Source organism: Osmia lignaria, chromosome 14, assembly GCF_051020975.1.
Source record: "Osmia lignaria lignaria isolate PbOS001 chromosome 14, iyOsmLign1, whole genome shotgun sequence".
Lineage (NCBI taxonomy): Eukaryota > Metazoa > Arthropoda > Insecta > Hymenoptera > Megachilidae > Osmia > Osmia lignaria.
In genome coordinates this window covers 12,878,254-12,894,822 of record NC_135045.1, presented here as the reverse complement: position 1 = coordinate 12,894,822, position 16,569 = coordinate 12,878,254, and the positions used below count along the sequence as shown (strand labels likewise).

The following is a 16,569-nucleotide window of genomic DNA, read 5'->3' as shown; positions in this document are numbered from 1 at the left end:
ATTAATTATTTATTACGTTAATGATACTAACTTGAGACGCTATACTTTCAATTTTTAGGTAAAAATTAAATAATTGTATCCTTAGTAATCGAAATTTAAAAATGTTTGATCTCTACTACAACAGTGAAAATGTTAAATTTAATAACCCAATTTCTTGAAATATATTGTATTATTGATGGGTCATTATTATCCTACAAAAAAATACTATTGGGACAAAAAGAGTCCCACGCTTTTAACAGCTTTAAAATCAAATTACGATAAATAATGGTCCAAATCAACCAGTCTTAATAATAAAAATGTAAAATTTCGTTTCCTGCTGTAGTAATTAAATTAGTAACAAAAGGATTGGAACAGATGTTACACAGAATTCTGTTAATTATACCGGTTGGCTTGATTTTAAAACGATGGAATGGAATACGACCAAACGTATTATCGTGTTTTTAATATGAATGTTTTAAATATGTCACAGTATTTTATTAATTCAATATCATTGTGAAATGTAAAATACAAATTAAATGATTATAAATAAATACATCCATAGAGTTATCCTTATAATTTTAAGCTTTTAACTTGACATGGATAAGCAAAGAAAATCTTAAGCTAAAAATAATTTTTTATTTAATTTAAAAGTTGCATATTAAAACTTAACCAGTTGGAGAAGAAAAAGAGCAAATCCTTGTTATGATTTTAGTACAAAATAAAGTTTATAGGTAGAGAGATTATAAGTTTACAGTGTATGCTTTTAGGAAGAAATAACTTAATTTAGATAAATAATATACGACTCATGCATAATATCAAGCTTAGAGGTGTTTCATCCATACAGGGTTAATCAACTACATTAATTAACATCAAATGACATTAACTAACAATAATTAAAAATAATTCTTACCGTCATTAACACTATGAATTAGATTTTATCAATGGGTAATGATAATTATTTCTTAGGTGAATGACAATGTTTTGACAGAAATAGTATTTTGTCTGGAAAATTTCACGAGAAGTATTCAGATGATTGCTTATCAAAAAACAATGAAAAACTTTCTAATTGGAAGAACAGGAGTAATTTCTACGTGCCTAACGCAAGTACCGTACAGTTTGGCGCGAAACTTTGAGCAAGTTTTATCAGCCGTTATCTTTTATCTCGGTACTTCGCCAACTTTTTAAACCTCTGCCGGCGGGTCAGCATTTTTAACCCGCAAGACGTAAAGTTAAATATTCACTTCATGAAAGTGCCGTAAAGGGGCACAGTTTTCGCTTCTTAGTGGCTTGGCTGGTCGGAATAGAGGCGAGGAATTCATTTACCTCCTCTGCGAACACATACAGAAATTCTTGATTCATATAATTTACAATTTATGTTTATATTTTTTACTGATATCTACGTATAATTACTTGTATGTTTCATTTATCGAATTGTTAATGATTGAAATATAAATACGTTTGAATATTTTATAGTGACATTTTCATGTCAAGATTTTTATCCCATCAAATTCTGTTCTATTTATGAATGGAATTAACAAATTTTTATTTTATTCTTGAAATGAATTTTTGTATTAGAGGTGGAATATGTTTGAAGTGTAAAGGAAAGAACAATGAAAACTTTATCATGTTGAAAATTTATGAAAATAAAAAATAAAAAATTCCTAATTATAGCTTAATTATATTAATTACTATACTTATCCATATTTTATTTAGAATTTTTAATGATTCCACATCTACCAAACTTATAATTTAATATTTAGTAAGATAAGCTATTTCAAAATGATATTTCTTAATACCAATTAGATAATTGAAGAGAACACTGTTCTATGTAGGTAAGATAACTATTTCCTGTTTATTATAAAATCACGCACCCTACTTACCGTTTAATTGTATAAAGTAAAAAGTACGGACAAATAACGAGTCAGTCGAATAGCCAACAAGTTATGTACTTGCAGTAACATGAACAAACCAATTAGCTGGTTAAGCGGCCAAACCCCTATGAAATTCAATTGTCTTCGCCCCATGCGTCGCCCAGCTAACCACCCTTATATTTTCATCCTTCTCCACGAGCACTCGAGCACCATACCCGAAACTCTAACGGCCGTACAGGCTCGCTATTAGGGTGTCAATTAAATTAGATCACTAGCCAAGTTGGGGTGGCTTAACTGATAGAATGTCACATATATACTCGGATACATTTTTCCTCGCGAAAAATGGGTTACCCATAAACACTGATGTATCGATTCATGTCAAGAGAAAAAACAATGTTAGCATCAAATGAAATTGTTTCACAAAATAAATATGAAAAATGTACACTAACTACTTTGCTTTTGAGTTTTTCTTTAAAGCGTGCAATTTTGTAAACTCTCATTTGATTCAAAATTGAAATTGAAATTAAACTGGAAAAATTGATATTTTTAAATTTAGGAATTAAAATTAAGAAATTGGTTAGAAATTAAACCTTTAAAACTGATGTTGGGAAACGTAGCAATCAAAACTCAGAAAAATTTAAAAATCGATAATCAGAAATTTAGAATTTCAATAGTAGAATGGATTTATTTAAGAAATATGGATTCCTATAAGCGTGATATTTGTTTATTAAATAATTTTGTTATTTCTAAAATACAACTTTCCCTATTACACATTACGAAGTAACATTAAAGAAACTTTTTTATTTATAATGTAATAAATAATAATTGAAAGAAGTGAAAATGAGTCCCGGTTGAAATTAATAATTGATAAAATAATAATTTAGATGGGAATGACTAATGGGAAAAACTAACATTAATTTTTCTATACTAAAGAATTTTAATAATCATTTTTATCAGATTAGTTTTCGAATGGTACCTAACGATCAAGAATTTTAAATTATGTATTATAAAATAGAACGACAATTGTTTCTGCAATGTTAAGCAATTCAGGAACAATGGTCTGCAAACTTTTATATCGTGCATTTCTTTTCGGCTTTCGAGAAAACTTTTCTGCTTCGCGTTACCTTCGGTCAGCAGAATTCTGAATTGGTTTCCATCTTGGATTACCTCTGAACAAAGAGACTCTCGTGAACTCAGGGAAAATTAAATTAGCGTCGTGAACGATTCTTTCCACGCAGACATCATTGCATCGATGTTTTATCAATCCAATTCATTTGCGGTAACAGTATCACTAACAATTAAATTTTCTAAAGTTTCAAATATTAGCCGTAATAATATTGCTATCACAATAAATTATTTTTCTTATCATTATAGTATGAATGATATTTCAATGAAAAAGAATTGTATAATGCGTTTGTTAAATAAAATTTAAAACCTTTTTATCAATAAGTGAATAAAATAATTTTTTGATAATATTTTTCAAATTTATAAACATATGTTTTTCAAAGTTAAAATAAATAAGTCTAACTTAAAAAAATGTTCATTGAATGGACACCTTGTACATAAATGTAGGAAATTATTATCTGTATAAGTAGACAGCGACAAAGAGTCAGATATTAACTGGTCGGGATGAATTCGAATGAAGCCGGGGACGTTATAGCACGTAATAGTAAGTTATATTCTACAAATCACTCGACTGTTTATGAATAATTTAAACGTTCAGCCCCTAGATATCGGCCTGGGGTGAGACTGACAATCCTCCGAGGACAAAACGTAGAAACCCCTCAGGGACGAAGACCCTTTGTTACCGCCTTGCTAGTGGTTGAAGCAAGGATCCTGCTCTTTGAACCTATCGCACGTGGTAAGCCACTGTTTGCGTTGGTCTTCCATGTTGTACCATGCTTCTCGACCGTATACGGCATAGGGGTTGTGAATTTATAAATAAATGCCTAGGAAAATATAAAATTATCGAAATTTCGATTTCAATTTAAAAAATACCACTCAAAAACATCTGGCAATTTTGTACTAATTATTACTTATCATCTAACTAATTCAGTTATCAAAAATTGTCTTACTCTGTTTGATTTAGAATTTAGAAGCAGCAATAGAATTTAATACCTACATCGAGTATAACCACTATGAAATAATTATTTAGGGTTTAGGGAATAAAAGCAAATCGTACAGTGGAAACTTCGCAACTAATGTCTAATGATTTCTAATCATTTCTAATAAATTCTAATAATTTATAATAATTTATGATAATCTTTTTTCTGAAGAGTTCTATAAATATGAATACTAGCTTTTTAAATTAAAAATTTAAAATAAAGTTTGTAAGAATGAAAAATTCTCTTTTAATATTTAAATTTAAAATCATCATAAAAAGGAATAATTTCTCTTTATATTTAGTTAATGAAATAAAAAAAAAAAATATTAGGAAAGTGTTGTCTTGATTGGGCCATTATAATGGATTATAAATGGACTATTATAATTTTGTCTTATATATCGCATAATAGGCAACATAAATTGTTTAAAATTCTTTTAATAGCATCTTTATTTACTTTTGGTAATTATTGTGTTATAATTCTAACAATGAAACAAATACAACAATTAACCCTTCTGAAAGAAAGTTACATGTATCAATACTTCTTCCTATCAATCGTTGGATTAGACCAGTTAGATCGATCTACAGTGATTCACGCGATTGCTCATACTAAACTACCTTCAGGGTGAATCCCTAAAGCTAGTGAATCGAAAGTATTCTATTCAACGCACTACCGATCATTGGCAGCGATAATGGTGGATTAGCGCGGTACCATCTGTCATTTGACTTACCCAAAATCGCGTAAAGGTAGCAATGGTACCCAATACATTATCGAGGATTAAATAAGCTTATTAACCCTTGGATATTGGAGTCAAATCCTCGCTGACTCAACGTATCGTTTAAGATGTTAATTTTCTGAATTTTATGTTATTTCTAATATTTAAAAATCTTTCGTGTGGAAATTTAAGTGCCTAATTTTTGTCGATGCACCAATCAGCGGATAATGGACTAACCATCGGGAGTTCAGAAAAATTCTTGGTGGGCCGATAAGGATTTGAAGCCTAATTAATTAAAATTAGGTCCGATATTCTACAAGAATCACTAATCTCCTAGTAAAAATTTAAATTGCAATCGGCCTCTGATTGTAGATGATTTGAAAATCTAGCTAACTATTGGTCCAGCTATTCGAAGGTTAATTTTTGGTTAATAATTGCTAATATCAAAAAGTTTATTGATAAATTTTTTTAAAATAAATTATTTATATTAAAAATAAATGATACAAAAATTTAAGATAAAACAACCATAATTCTTCAAGATTGTATTAAAATACATATAATCAGCATAGAATGATCTAAAAACTGTGAATGAATCTCTATTATATTTTCCGAAAATATTAGATGCACCTATAATTTTCACTTGTCTATGCAATCAAATTGGCTGACTTTATGTTCGTCTTTCTTTGATTCATTTTTCACCAAACACTATACACGTACCGGTTACCAGTAATGAATGGCGATATAGGAGGGTGCATGAACGTAAATATGACAAACGAGTCAAATGGGGAAACTTATGCCGCATATACATTTCATTTGGCGATCAGCCAATTGGCCTGATCATCCGGAACATAGAGGGCATTTCACGGATTTTATCGAATATTTTGTGGAGCTTACGGATTTAACGTTTAATGCTGGAGCAGGTGGTTCTCGCTTGGAACATTCATGTAGTGTGATTAGGTACATGATCTTAAAGATTGATCGATAAACCTTCTGTTCTGAAAACGACGCGTCATAGTAACACGATGTTTTCTTTGTATTTTAAAATTTGTATTTAAAAAAAAATGAAAATAATATTGTAGCCATCTTTTTGAGTTCTTTAACCCTAAGTATTCCAAAAGGTTGAAAAGTGTAAAGATTTGTGGAAGTTTTTCAACTTTCCCTTAGGATTTCTAAGGTTAAACTTGATGCTACAATTATGTAAAATAAAATTGTGTTTTATTTACTTTTTGTTATTGCAAGTACCATTTATCAGTATTTGTATTAAAAAATAAGAAAACAACATTACGACCTTAACATTAAGAAAACCAGCATTACCTACATCTATATATAGGTTTAAACTAAAGATAAATAAATCAATAATAGATAGTAAATTGACTTAAATGAACGTCTAAGCATAGTAATTTCCTCCATTTAAAAATAGTCATTTCATTAGAATTGGTTCAGATATTGACAAACCAACTTATAAATAACATTAAAATATAAAATGTGTAGAATAAGAGATAAAAAAAATGAAAAAATAAGGGTAAGGGGGCACCCGGGTTTGAACCGGGGACCTCTCGATCTGCAGTCGAATGCTCTACCACTGAGCTATACCCCCAATTATTATAAGGTTCTCTGATACCAGTCTTTAGGTGATATCCTAATTTATTCTAATTAATAGATAAATCTAATTATTTTAGAAATATAATTTTATACATAATAAGCAGAACAAGTAATATGATATATAATAGCATCTAACATACACATAGGTGTACGTACATTAAAATTTGTTTAAAAAGATGATTAAACATAAAATAACTGAAGAGCTGATTGTTATCTGAATAATATTATTATACATATAATATGAGAATATAGATACAGAAAATTATTAGACTTAATATTACTACATATGATGAAATAAAATTATTATATTATTACATTTATTTCCAAATAAAATGTAATATAACTCTAACTGCATTTGACATGATTTAATAATTGCTTATTCAATTATAATAACTGATATCTAACAAAACGTTGAATTATTTAGATTTAAATTATTAATTAATTGTAAATAAGTTAAATATTCTTTCAGTATTAAATAAGAAATATCTTTTGCGGTCTAAACACCTACTTTTTATTTATTTTTCAATTTGAAAAAAGTGACATCTAAATTTTAATGTGGAAAGTCTCTTTTACTATAGCACAAGAATTTTGACGTATCCATAGTGGTCATTGAATAAAGAACGAATGAATTCGCACGTGCCACAACTACCATATATTTTCTAGTAATTGCAAGTCATCAATGACTGACATGGGGCAGTATAAAAACAACTTTTGTTGTCATACAAATAGCCATAAGTTGAACCCCCCATAAGGAACGGATGACGACAGGTAGAGTAATATACTGAGGACCACCTAGTGGCTTCATGACTTAGCCATATGCCACCGTGACTAAGGCGCACATGGTCCGCAATCGATGTGTACAGGACCCCATAAGAGCATGGGATTCTTCAAAAGGGACTTGTGAAAAGAGCGTGAACGTGACATCAATAACTTTGCTTTCTCTTCTCCTTCCTTTTTTACATTTTTGTTTTCGGTGATTTGAGTTAATCAGATGAACAAACTTTGAATTGACACCTCATATATGTATGTTATCAGTATTAATAAATAAATGAATAAAATTAGCTATTGCTACTGTATTTTTTCATCATTATTTAAATTACAATAAAAGAGCAATAAAAAGTCGTACATTAAGATTTCAGGCAATCATTGCGAAGGGAAAACTTCAACCTTCAAATTGACGGTAATCTAATTTACCAGAAACATTTTTTAAACTACTTCGAATTATCAAGAATAAACGTTTTTTCTTCTTTGCATCCTAAACTACCCTCAACTATAAAGGAATGCCTGAATAATAAAAAGTGTGTAAAAGAAATCATATCCTTTTTAGAATAAATAAGAATATTAAGTAATATATAATAAATAATAGAAAAATAATGCAAGAAGAAATTGTAATGTAAATACTATTATTTAACAAATCGTGTATAAGCAGTCATTTATTTATATTTTAATTTTAGTGGAAGTTTATGATGACATAAGTAAGACAATCACCAATATAAATGATAATATCACTGGTGGCAGTCAACTCACACGACAATAAATAAATAAATAAAAAATGGTTTGATCCTGTAATATTTTGTTATATTTAGAAAGCATTGAGGTACAATTATCGGAGTACAATACATAGTCGAATTCGAAAAATCAACATACAGAACGACGAGTCGTTTTTCAATAGTTCCTCGGCTAACTAGAAAAATGAAACGAACCACCCAACACCGAAGTCGGTCTTTGCAGCTTTCCGTTCGGTTCGCGAATTAATCCATCAAAACAGTCACGATATAACTCACGCCCCTGCTTTTTGCTACCCCTTCCGTTCACCTTCAAAACTTTTGAAATTGATTGCGCACCGTATTTAAATACGGTGACAACTAGAAAGTCGGAAAGAAACTCAATTTACTTCAGTTCAATATAAATTTTCACAATTCTTGCTACTTTCCGTGCTTGAGAAACTAGTTTTTTAGTTTAAGAAATGTTACGTTACTTTCTTAAAATTATTCTTTTATTAAATAGGAAAATGAATTTACTACAGGATAAAATTATAGAAAAAGAGGCTTCAACGCCTATTTCGCTGATTTTTGGAAATGTTGTAAAGAGATGAGCCCAGAGTAAAAGCCAGAGTCTTGGGATAATCTCGATTCAAAAATTATAACAAAAAGAGAACTTGTATTTCTTACATTACAGTGAATTGAATATGTGTATAAAAATGGATAATTATCATACAGTAGTATGTTTTCATCATAGATTTTGATATTTTTCCTATGCAAAGTAATAAAATTACTGGTAGCGCGCTCAAACATTTTGTCTTTATTCATTCATGAATTTCCTACATACTGAAAATGGATTAGGTTAGGGTATAGTAGACTTATGATCTAGAAAGGCGAAAAAATTTGCGTTGAATGTCTCATATTCCGATAGTTATGCTTTAAACTTGCATAAGGGCAATCTAAATAAAGAAGAATAATGCAGTAGCAATTTTTAGAAAAGTTGCAAAGTTCATTTTGATTGAATAGTAATATATTCGATTTTCTTTCCCTCATAACTTTTGAACCGTAATCGTCCGAGGTCTTGAACAAAGTGCATTTTACACAGGGCACTTCTTTCTATGCGTATTTAAAAATCAGAAAACTCGGTGTCACAGTCCTTTTTTTATAGTTTTACCCAAGTTTGTAAATTTTCAAATAAAATAGGTAAATTTTTTAATTCTTTCAACGGCAAACTGTAAAAATTATAAGCATACCTATCATCTTTTAAATTCATCAATTAAATTTTTTCAATTATGTAAAAAATAAAAAGAACAAATTTTAATCTAAATTATTTTACAAGAATAATTCTAATTATGATTATAATATACACTACAGAATCGGAAAGTTATTCAAGACTCTTATTTCTTTTTCAGTTTTCAAGATTTCTGTTACATCTTAAAGGACAAGGCGTTCATTACATGAAATGCAAAGGGATCAGTATGAAGACACAAGTAAGTACTTGATTCTTACCACACATCTACCACGTAAACTATTCTGGCTTCAAACCAGCTGGCACCATTAACCCAAATATATGTGTCGTTCATAATGAAGAGAGAGATTCTAGCTGATAAATTAATCACGCGGTTCCCTCATGCATTCTTCGAGACTATCGACCTCGAAATCCCCCGATTCGATATTCAGGAGTGAATGAAAGATTCAGCTATCATCAGGAAGTGTTATCCGTGATTTGTTTCCGCGCTATCAATATTGATATCTATGTATATATATAAAATAATTCTTCGATAATGTATCTATCTACGATACTTCAATAATACTACACATTTGTGAAATTATTGAATTTGATAAAATTTATGAGAATGAATTTGTGCTGCTGAATATTCTTTTCAAACATTTAACTTCTAATTTTTACAAATATTATCAATGAATAGTGAATTTAAATAAAATGATAGCTGTTGATTTTAAGTCTAATACCTATAAAATATTTCTTTACTTATAGGTTACTATGTTCTTAATATATAAATCGAAAATTGGTTAAAAAATAATTAAGAAAATATTTAATTTCATTTTTGTATTGAACTTGAGATTTGAAAATGATGTATTATAACTTTCGTGATTGCACCGAGCAACTAAACATTATCAATTCCAACAATGCTGTATTTCAGGTTGCATGTACTTATAATATATTCACGATTCTTAATCACATTTCGCAGCGTTTGGAGTTCGCATAATGGCGCATTTTGAAGTATAGATGTACAGCTCAGAATTCTCTTTGGCAAATATGTATTACGTTCTGCAACATACATTCCTATTCTCTTTCTGATCCTTTCAATTTATAAACTTGACATAGTACTCTGTACACTATTAATATGAAAATAAGCCTTAAAGCTATCGAATCTACCTTTTGCTAACCTAAAATTAAATGTCTTAAGTTATGGTTACTGAATATACTATACTACCCAATTCGAAACGAACTGTTGCCATTGTTTCAAGCACACTGTGCGTGTGCGAATATACCTTAAAATCAAAATAAGGGGTCAATTTAGACCTCAATCACATTTGTCCGTATACAACGCTTACTACCAAAAAAAAACATCTTAATAATTGACTGATTATCAGCTATTTCAAAGAGATCCTACAGGATGGGGTTCCAGGAAATTAAATTCTTCTATGTTGTTGAACAAACTATGTATAGCCTTTCTGACTTTTTAATTCATTATTTTTCTTTATATGCCAACAGCACACAGCACTTAAGGGCTAAAACCGTGCCCAACATAGCTTCACATCAATGATCTAACGAGAACGGGTAGATCCTATGGTCCTTAAGACCCTTGGCGTTTGATGTTGTCCGTGCACGTAGCACGTGTGAGCACGTATCACTTTGGATCAATTCCGTGTTTAGATTTAGATTTATTTCCTTCGTGCGAATACATGAAATTTCATTCTACGCAGAAAGATAACACGAGACTAATTCCTCTTATGTTGTCCAAGGTATGTACATCAGGTGCAACGTAGGAGGCAACGTGCAGATACATTCAGGTTCCACTATTCGCTTTCAATTTTGGGACAGCCTAGGAAGAATTGTGGGCATTTTCAGGTGAATGAAATTAGTAAAAATAATATTAATTATTGAATGTGATGAGGATCCCCGTCGCGCGCATATTGCTAAAGATCAGAGGCGACGCGGATCGGCGGAGTCCACAGCGAACGTGTTAAGGGCACACCGTGGCGCGGGTTCCGGCAGCGGATAAGCGTGGAAACGGAAATGGACGTGTGCTCGGCCGCGCGTGCACGGATCAGCTCGCAATGGAACGTGGGCCGCGTAACACGGCATGCATGTGGATCAACGTCGGTGTGTGCCCACGTCGTTCTCCACCGGCTGGCCCGAGTATAGGATCAATATAAGCGATGACATAGCGAGAGCTCATCTTTAAGCCACGCCCGCGAGTCGGCGAGCACCAATGCGGTCGCGATCCACCGACTACGTGACCAATAGGCGGCCAGCATCGATTTTTCGCGGGTTCCTTTTTTTTCGCGAAAGTGAATTTCTTCGCGATGCTGACGGGAGTATCGGACAAGAGGAATAGAGAGAGGCGCGGAGCGAGATGCAAGAAGTCGAAGAGTCGGCTTGTGGGACAGAGAGAGGATAGAATCGCGCGGGTGGTAGTAGAAATAGAATGAGGCGCTACAAGGATGGTAGTAGCGGTACGAGAGAGGGAGAAACAAGAGGGTGGAAAGAGGAGACGCCCGTAGAGAAGGCGGAGGATGAGGATCGATGAGGACAGGGTGACTCTTCCAGGGGTAAACGAACCCCCATTTCATCTACCCTTCGCGCTGTTATCGGCTGTCCCTTTTTCAATCGACAGAACCCCTCCTTGCCGTTGCTATCGACGTAGCCTGCAAGTTCATCTGCATGCGTGGCCTGCTGCCTGTTGCAAGAAGCGAACGCATGCCGATGTCCATACCGTTCGTCACACTTTTTTCACGCGTTTATTCCGAGCACGCGACACACGCGAGCTTATCGGTCTGATGAGCATTAACTCTTTTGCTGCCGATGTAAAGGTGCATCTCCGATCCACACTTCGTCAGCAATATACATACACCCCTGTCCATAAGTCATGGTACAACTTACAATTAGTATCTTAGAATAAATTTTCATTATTTGCTTCACAGGTTAGACTAACGATAATATGTAAAAATTATGCTCAAATACGGTTTGCCGATGTTTGTATAAACACCTTAAGAAAAACCGGACAGTAGGTCCTATACTATTGTTTATGATATGGGCCATGTGTGTCGAACCCAACAATTCTAACGCCTTCAAGGACTTTGGGGAATGCAACACCCGGAAAAGATTTTCTTTCTGACCAGACGAGCAGTTTTTGTTTGTTCTTGTATAGTGATAGAACACTCTATTCTTGCTTAAATCTGTAAACCCATGAAATTATAATAATAAATTTCACATTCACTGCAGGTCTATATTTTGTGTGTAAGTTAATAAATTTGAATCCTCTTCTTGTTAAAAAATATTCAAAAAATTGAATTACGAAAAAGTGGTGATTGTATACTAACAGTAACTGTACTTATTTTTATATCAACATATATCATATATTATATGAAAAGATGATGGAATAAGTCACAATGAAACAGAACAACGTGTGCAGTGTAAAATGAATTCAATAAGCCAGAATTTTTGCCGAAATAACTCTATGTGGTAAGTAGGAAGAATTTTATTCCATGTTCATATTCATATAGTGCAAACATTTTTTATTTAAATTATCATAGTGAAAGGGTTAATATTTAAGTTGAGATGGACTGAGCTTTAATACGAGATTTATTCTATTTTTCGGTAGAATGATTACTACGTTGAATACTGTTTGTTTATCAAATACAGGATGAGCCAAGTTCATTTTGACAAAGCGGGCAGGTATATTTTTTAGATGTTGTAGGTACTTACGTTTTTCATAATTGAACTTAAAAAAAAAGAAGTCATTTCTTTTCTATTCTATCCAGGTGACAATAAAACACAAATATTTAAATAAAACACCGAGTCCTATCTTAGAAAATTTGGCGCAAAAGAAATTTAACGCCGTCTCTATAAGGTTAAGTGCATTAAGAATGTATGAACTTTATTCTTCCTAACATTTTATATTAAAATAATATACATACTATATTTACTATTTAAGCAAAATAATAAAAGAGCTAATAAACATAAAATTTAATTCTAAGTACATAGATTTTGTTGCTAATGGAATTAAATTAAGGTGTAAAACTTATCTTTAACATTTGTTGTACTATCCAATAAGGCGTATGATGTATACAGATTTAAATGGCTTCTTTGATGCATAAAAAACACTTGATACAAATGCCCACACTATTCTACTCGAATTCAATGATGTTGGTGTCGCCATCGGGTGGCGCACTATAGAATTATTCCTACGAAATCAGTGACTGTTGTCTGACACAATTCAAAACATTTATTTCAGATCACCAATTTGAAATTTTAATTGTTATTATACATTTCACTATATTTAATATTAATATATTAGTAGAAAACATAATAGTGTCCTCTGACATACATATTAGTATTCACATTACTAGTGAATACTTTCATTATTATTATTAAAAAATATAATTAATTACAGATTAATGTACCTACATATATAAAAATATGATGCATTCTGATGCAATATGATGCATATGATATGTTGGTTTTAATATTTGTATAGTTATTAATGTTTACAAAAATATATAATAGTAAATAATGATTAAATGTGACACCTTTTACAAATTTATTGCTGAATAAGAATTTTTATGTATATTTTTAGCGACAATCACCATTTCAACAAATAAGTTAAGTGTAAAAAGAATTTATATTTATTTTCTCAGTTTGATTTAATATACAAGTAGGCCACTAGGTGGCGAACTTTCTCGCTGTTAAATGTGAATGACGAGGATATATATTATGAACTGGAGATTGAACTAGCACTCTGGTTTCCCTTCAAATCACGTATAAATCTTTCGCCTTTTACTAAAGATTTCCGTGGAGGGGAATAATTGATGAGTCTTAATAGAAATTTTTTGTAGTGCCCAACGCAAGTTGGGTCATAATATAATGAAAAACATAAAGATTTTTACATGGAATTTTAATTCCAACCTTAACGTTTTTAGTTAAGAAAAAACATAACGTGGTACTCACATTTAACGGTTAATATTTATAGGTAAAATTTATAATAATTATAAAATTTAGTGAAACATTTATTATAGAACTTTAAACAGCAGATTCCTTGCTTTCTTTACGAGGAGAAATTGTAATAACTTTTTCTTCAATAATTTTTATCAAATTGGTATATACCACGAAGTATTTTAATATTTATACTTTTCCTTTAATTCATTGTAGATTCATAACTTTCATTGCATAATGTTTTAAAATTATATATTTATGTACGAATCGCTTGTAGATTTTAAGACGACACAAGTATAAAAATAACTGTCTCAATGGCAAAAAAAACATCTGCAGTTGCAAGGCCCCGGAGGGATTCGAACCCTCGATCTCCTGTTTACTAGACAGGCGCTTTAACCAACTAAGCCACGGCGCCGCTGATTCCGAGCTTCTTTCATATTTATAATGATCTGTATAAGCAATTAATAAAAAATATTTTTATTAATATAAATTCATAATGCATAGGTGTATGTATAAGCGGATAGACAAATGTTTTGATTTCTAGTACTTGGCGCCGAGGATTCTATAGATGCATCTAGCTAATGACGCAAAATAACTGTCCTCTTAACCCATTGAACGTAGTAACTATTTGAATCTAATTGTAATCGAGTAATTAATAAAATAAAAGTAAAAATCGATTTTTGATAGCATTATGACAATCTAATAATGTACAGCAGCAATTTGGAATTTTAAATCTGAAAATTAACTATTTCTATCCCCTATAAGCAGAATATCACTGTCTGACTACACACATTCATTTACACTGCAGCGTTCAACGTATTATGCAACTATTGAAGGTTCCTAAAAATAACCATTTAACGATCATGGCAATATATCTTTATTTATCAGTATTTGAAAGGTAAAAAAATTAAATTCACAATTTATTTCTGGAGGCGCCGGGTATCGATCCCGGTACCTCTCGCATGCTAAGCGAGCGCTCTACCATCTGAGCTACGCCCCCATGTGAAATCTCTTTTTCTTATTTAGGTACTTCAACATACAGTACACTTATATTGAAAGTACTTACATATTTTCAAGTTTGGAAAAACTTTTACATTGATTTGTGTATTGTTGGAAGTATAAATAATATTTTCTGGAATCAGAACAATTACCTAACAATAAGTTACAGGTTTTTAAATGGAATTGAACAAAAAGCACAACATAAATTTTACGAAGATTTAGAGGGATAATTATGGATATGGTTTTAAAATAGTTGATTAACTGTACGTTACCAGAATTAGTAATAATACAGAAAGGAAATACATTTCAAACTCTAAATACTTATTCTTAAAACTATATTTCTCAGGTTCATTTTTCATTTTAATTAGTTATAGAACAAAATTTGGGAAATTTTCAATTAATAATGTTTACTCTAGTATCAATACTCAACATAAGCGTACTAAATATTAAAGAGTTGAAATATTTATTTCATTTCGTACACAAACCATCATTGAGTATATTTATTAGCTAAATAAAAACATTAAAAAATACAGAGAATACCTAATGTTTATATGCTAATGAACTTTTTTGATTCAACTTATATCTTCGTAGAGAAAAATTTCCAAAAGAAACATTTTTCTCTCATTGCAAATGAAAATATAGTTCCGGTAAATGGTAATAAGATACTGAAAATAGTTGATCATGACAATCACCACCTTCATGGTCATATCTCTTATTACTTTTTATCGTCCAATGTTATGTAAATGGTTTCATTGTTATGCAAAGTATTCAAATGCTATTATCCTTTTACTTCCAATGCATTTCTGTTGCGGAATTTGCTCCATTTCAAAAATTGGGAAAACTAATTTAAATATCTGTTGTGTGAGCAGTCTGCACTATTTGAAATGTTAGGTTTAAAAAATCTGCTTATGTTTGTAGAAATTTGTACGTACACGTGGATCCTTTCTCAGGAAATGAGGGTAAGCGTTTAGGAAAAAGGTCAGTTCAGAATGAACTAATGTGGCTAAGAGAAAGTTTGAGAAAGTCGAACTGCAATTTAAGTTAAATTTTCTTCGTTATATCACTGTGGAGAGGTAAACAAATTTTTTTAAATAAAATTCCGCTTTGTTATTTTTTGTTCTGCTCCTATGCAATTTACCAATTCAATCAGTGCGAATATTTATATTAACTTCCATCATTTAGTAGATTTAAATATTTTAATTTTTGTAATAATCTTAATAAATTTTAAATCAGAATCCACAAACTAGAAAAACAAAATTGACTGACATAACTAACAATCAAAATGTGGTATGGCCAAGAAAATATGACTTTTCAATATACTTCTGTATAAATGTATTGTGTTCAATTTGTGTGAAAATTTTACAGATTTCCATTTTTTTGAATGCGACCTTATTCATTAGGAAAATGTTTAATTTTAATTCATATGTTACGATTTAAATGAATTACATAAAATATTCAAGTTCAATATGATAAATAAATTAAGAAATACATACATCACTTTGATACGAAATATATAAATAAGAAAAATATAAAAGAATAGTTGTATTTAAAACTAATTATATGTGCGAAATACAGGGCGCGTTAAAAGCGGAAGTCATCTTCAAGGGATAAAATGATGGTTGGTATCGGACCTCAACAT

General features: G+C 31.0%; 4 non-coding genes across 4 annotated transcripts; 1 reads left to right on the top strand and 3 right to left on the bottom strand.

Moving 5' to 3' along the window:
* Nucleotides 1-6,192: 6,192 nt before the first annotated feature.
* TRNAC-GCA (transfer RNA cysteine (anticodon GCA)) lies at nucleotides 6,193-6,264 on the bottom strand. Its single transcript has one exon. It is a non-coding gene; the product is annotated as a tRNA-Cys (tRNA).
* Nucleotides 6,265-13,732: 7,468 nt separating this feature from the next.
* Nucleotides 13,733-13,853, top strand: LOC117609099 (U5 spliceosomal RNA). Its single transcript, XR_004582506.1, has one exon. It is a non-coding gene; the product is annotated as a U5 spliceosomal RNA (small nuclear RNA).
* A 419-nt stretch (nucleotides 13,854-14,272) lies between these two features.
* On the bottom strand, nucleotides 14,273-14,346 carry TRNAT-AGU (transfer RNA threonine (anticodon AGU)). Its single transcript has one exon. It is a non-coding gene; the product is annotated as a tRNA-Thr (tRNA).
* A 512-nt stretch (nucleotides 14,347-14,858) lies between these two features.
* TRNAA-AGC (transfer RNA alanine (anticodon AGC)) lies at nucleotides 14,859-14,931 on the bottom strand. Its single transcript has one exon. It is a non-coding gene; the product is annotated as a tRNA-Ala (tRNA).
* Between the last annotated feature and the right edge of the window lie 1,638 nt (nucleotides 14,932-16,569).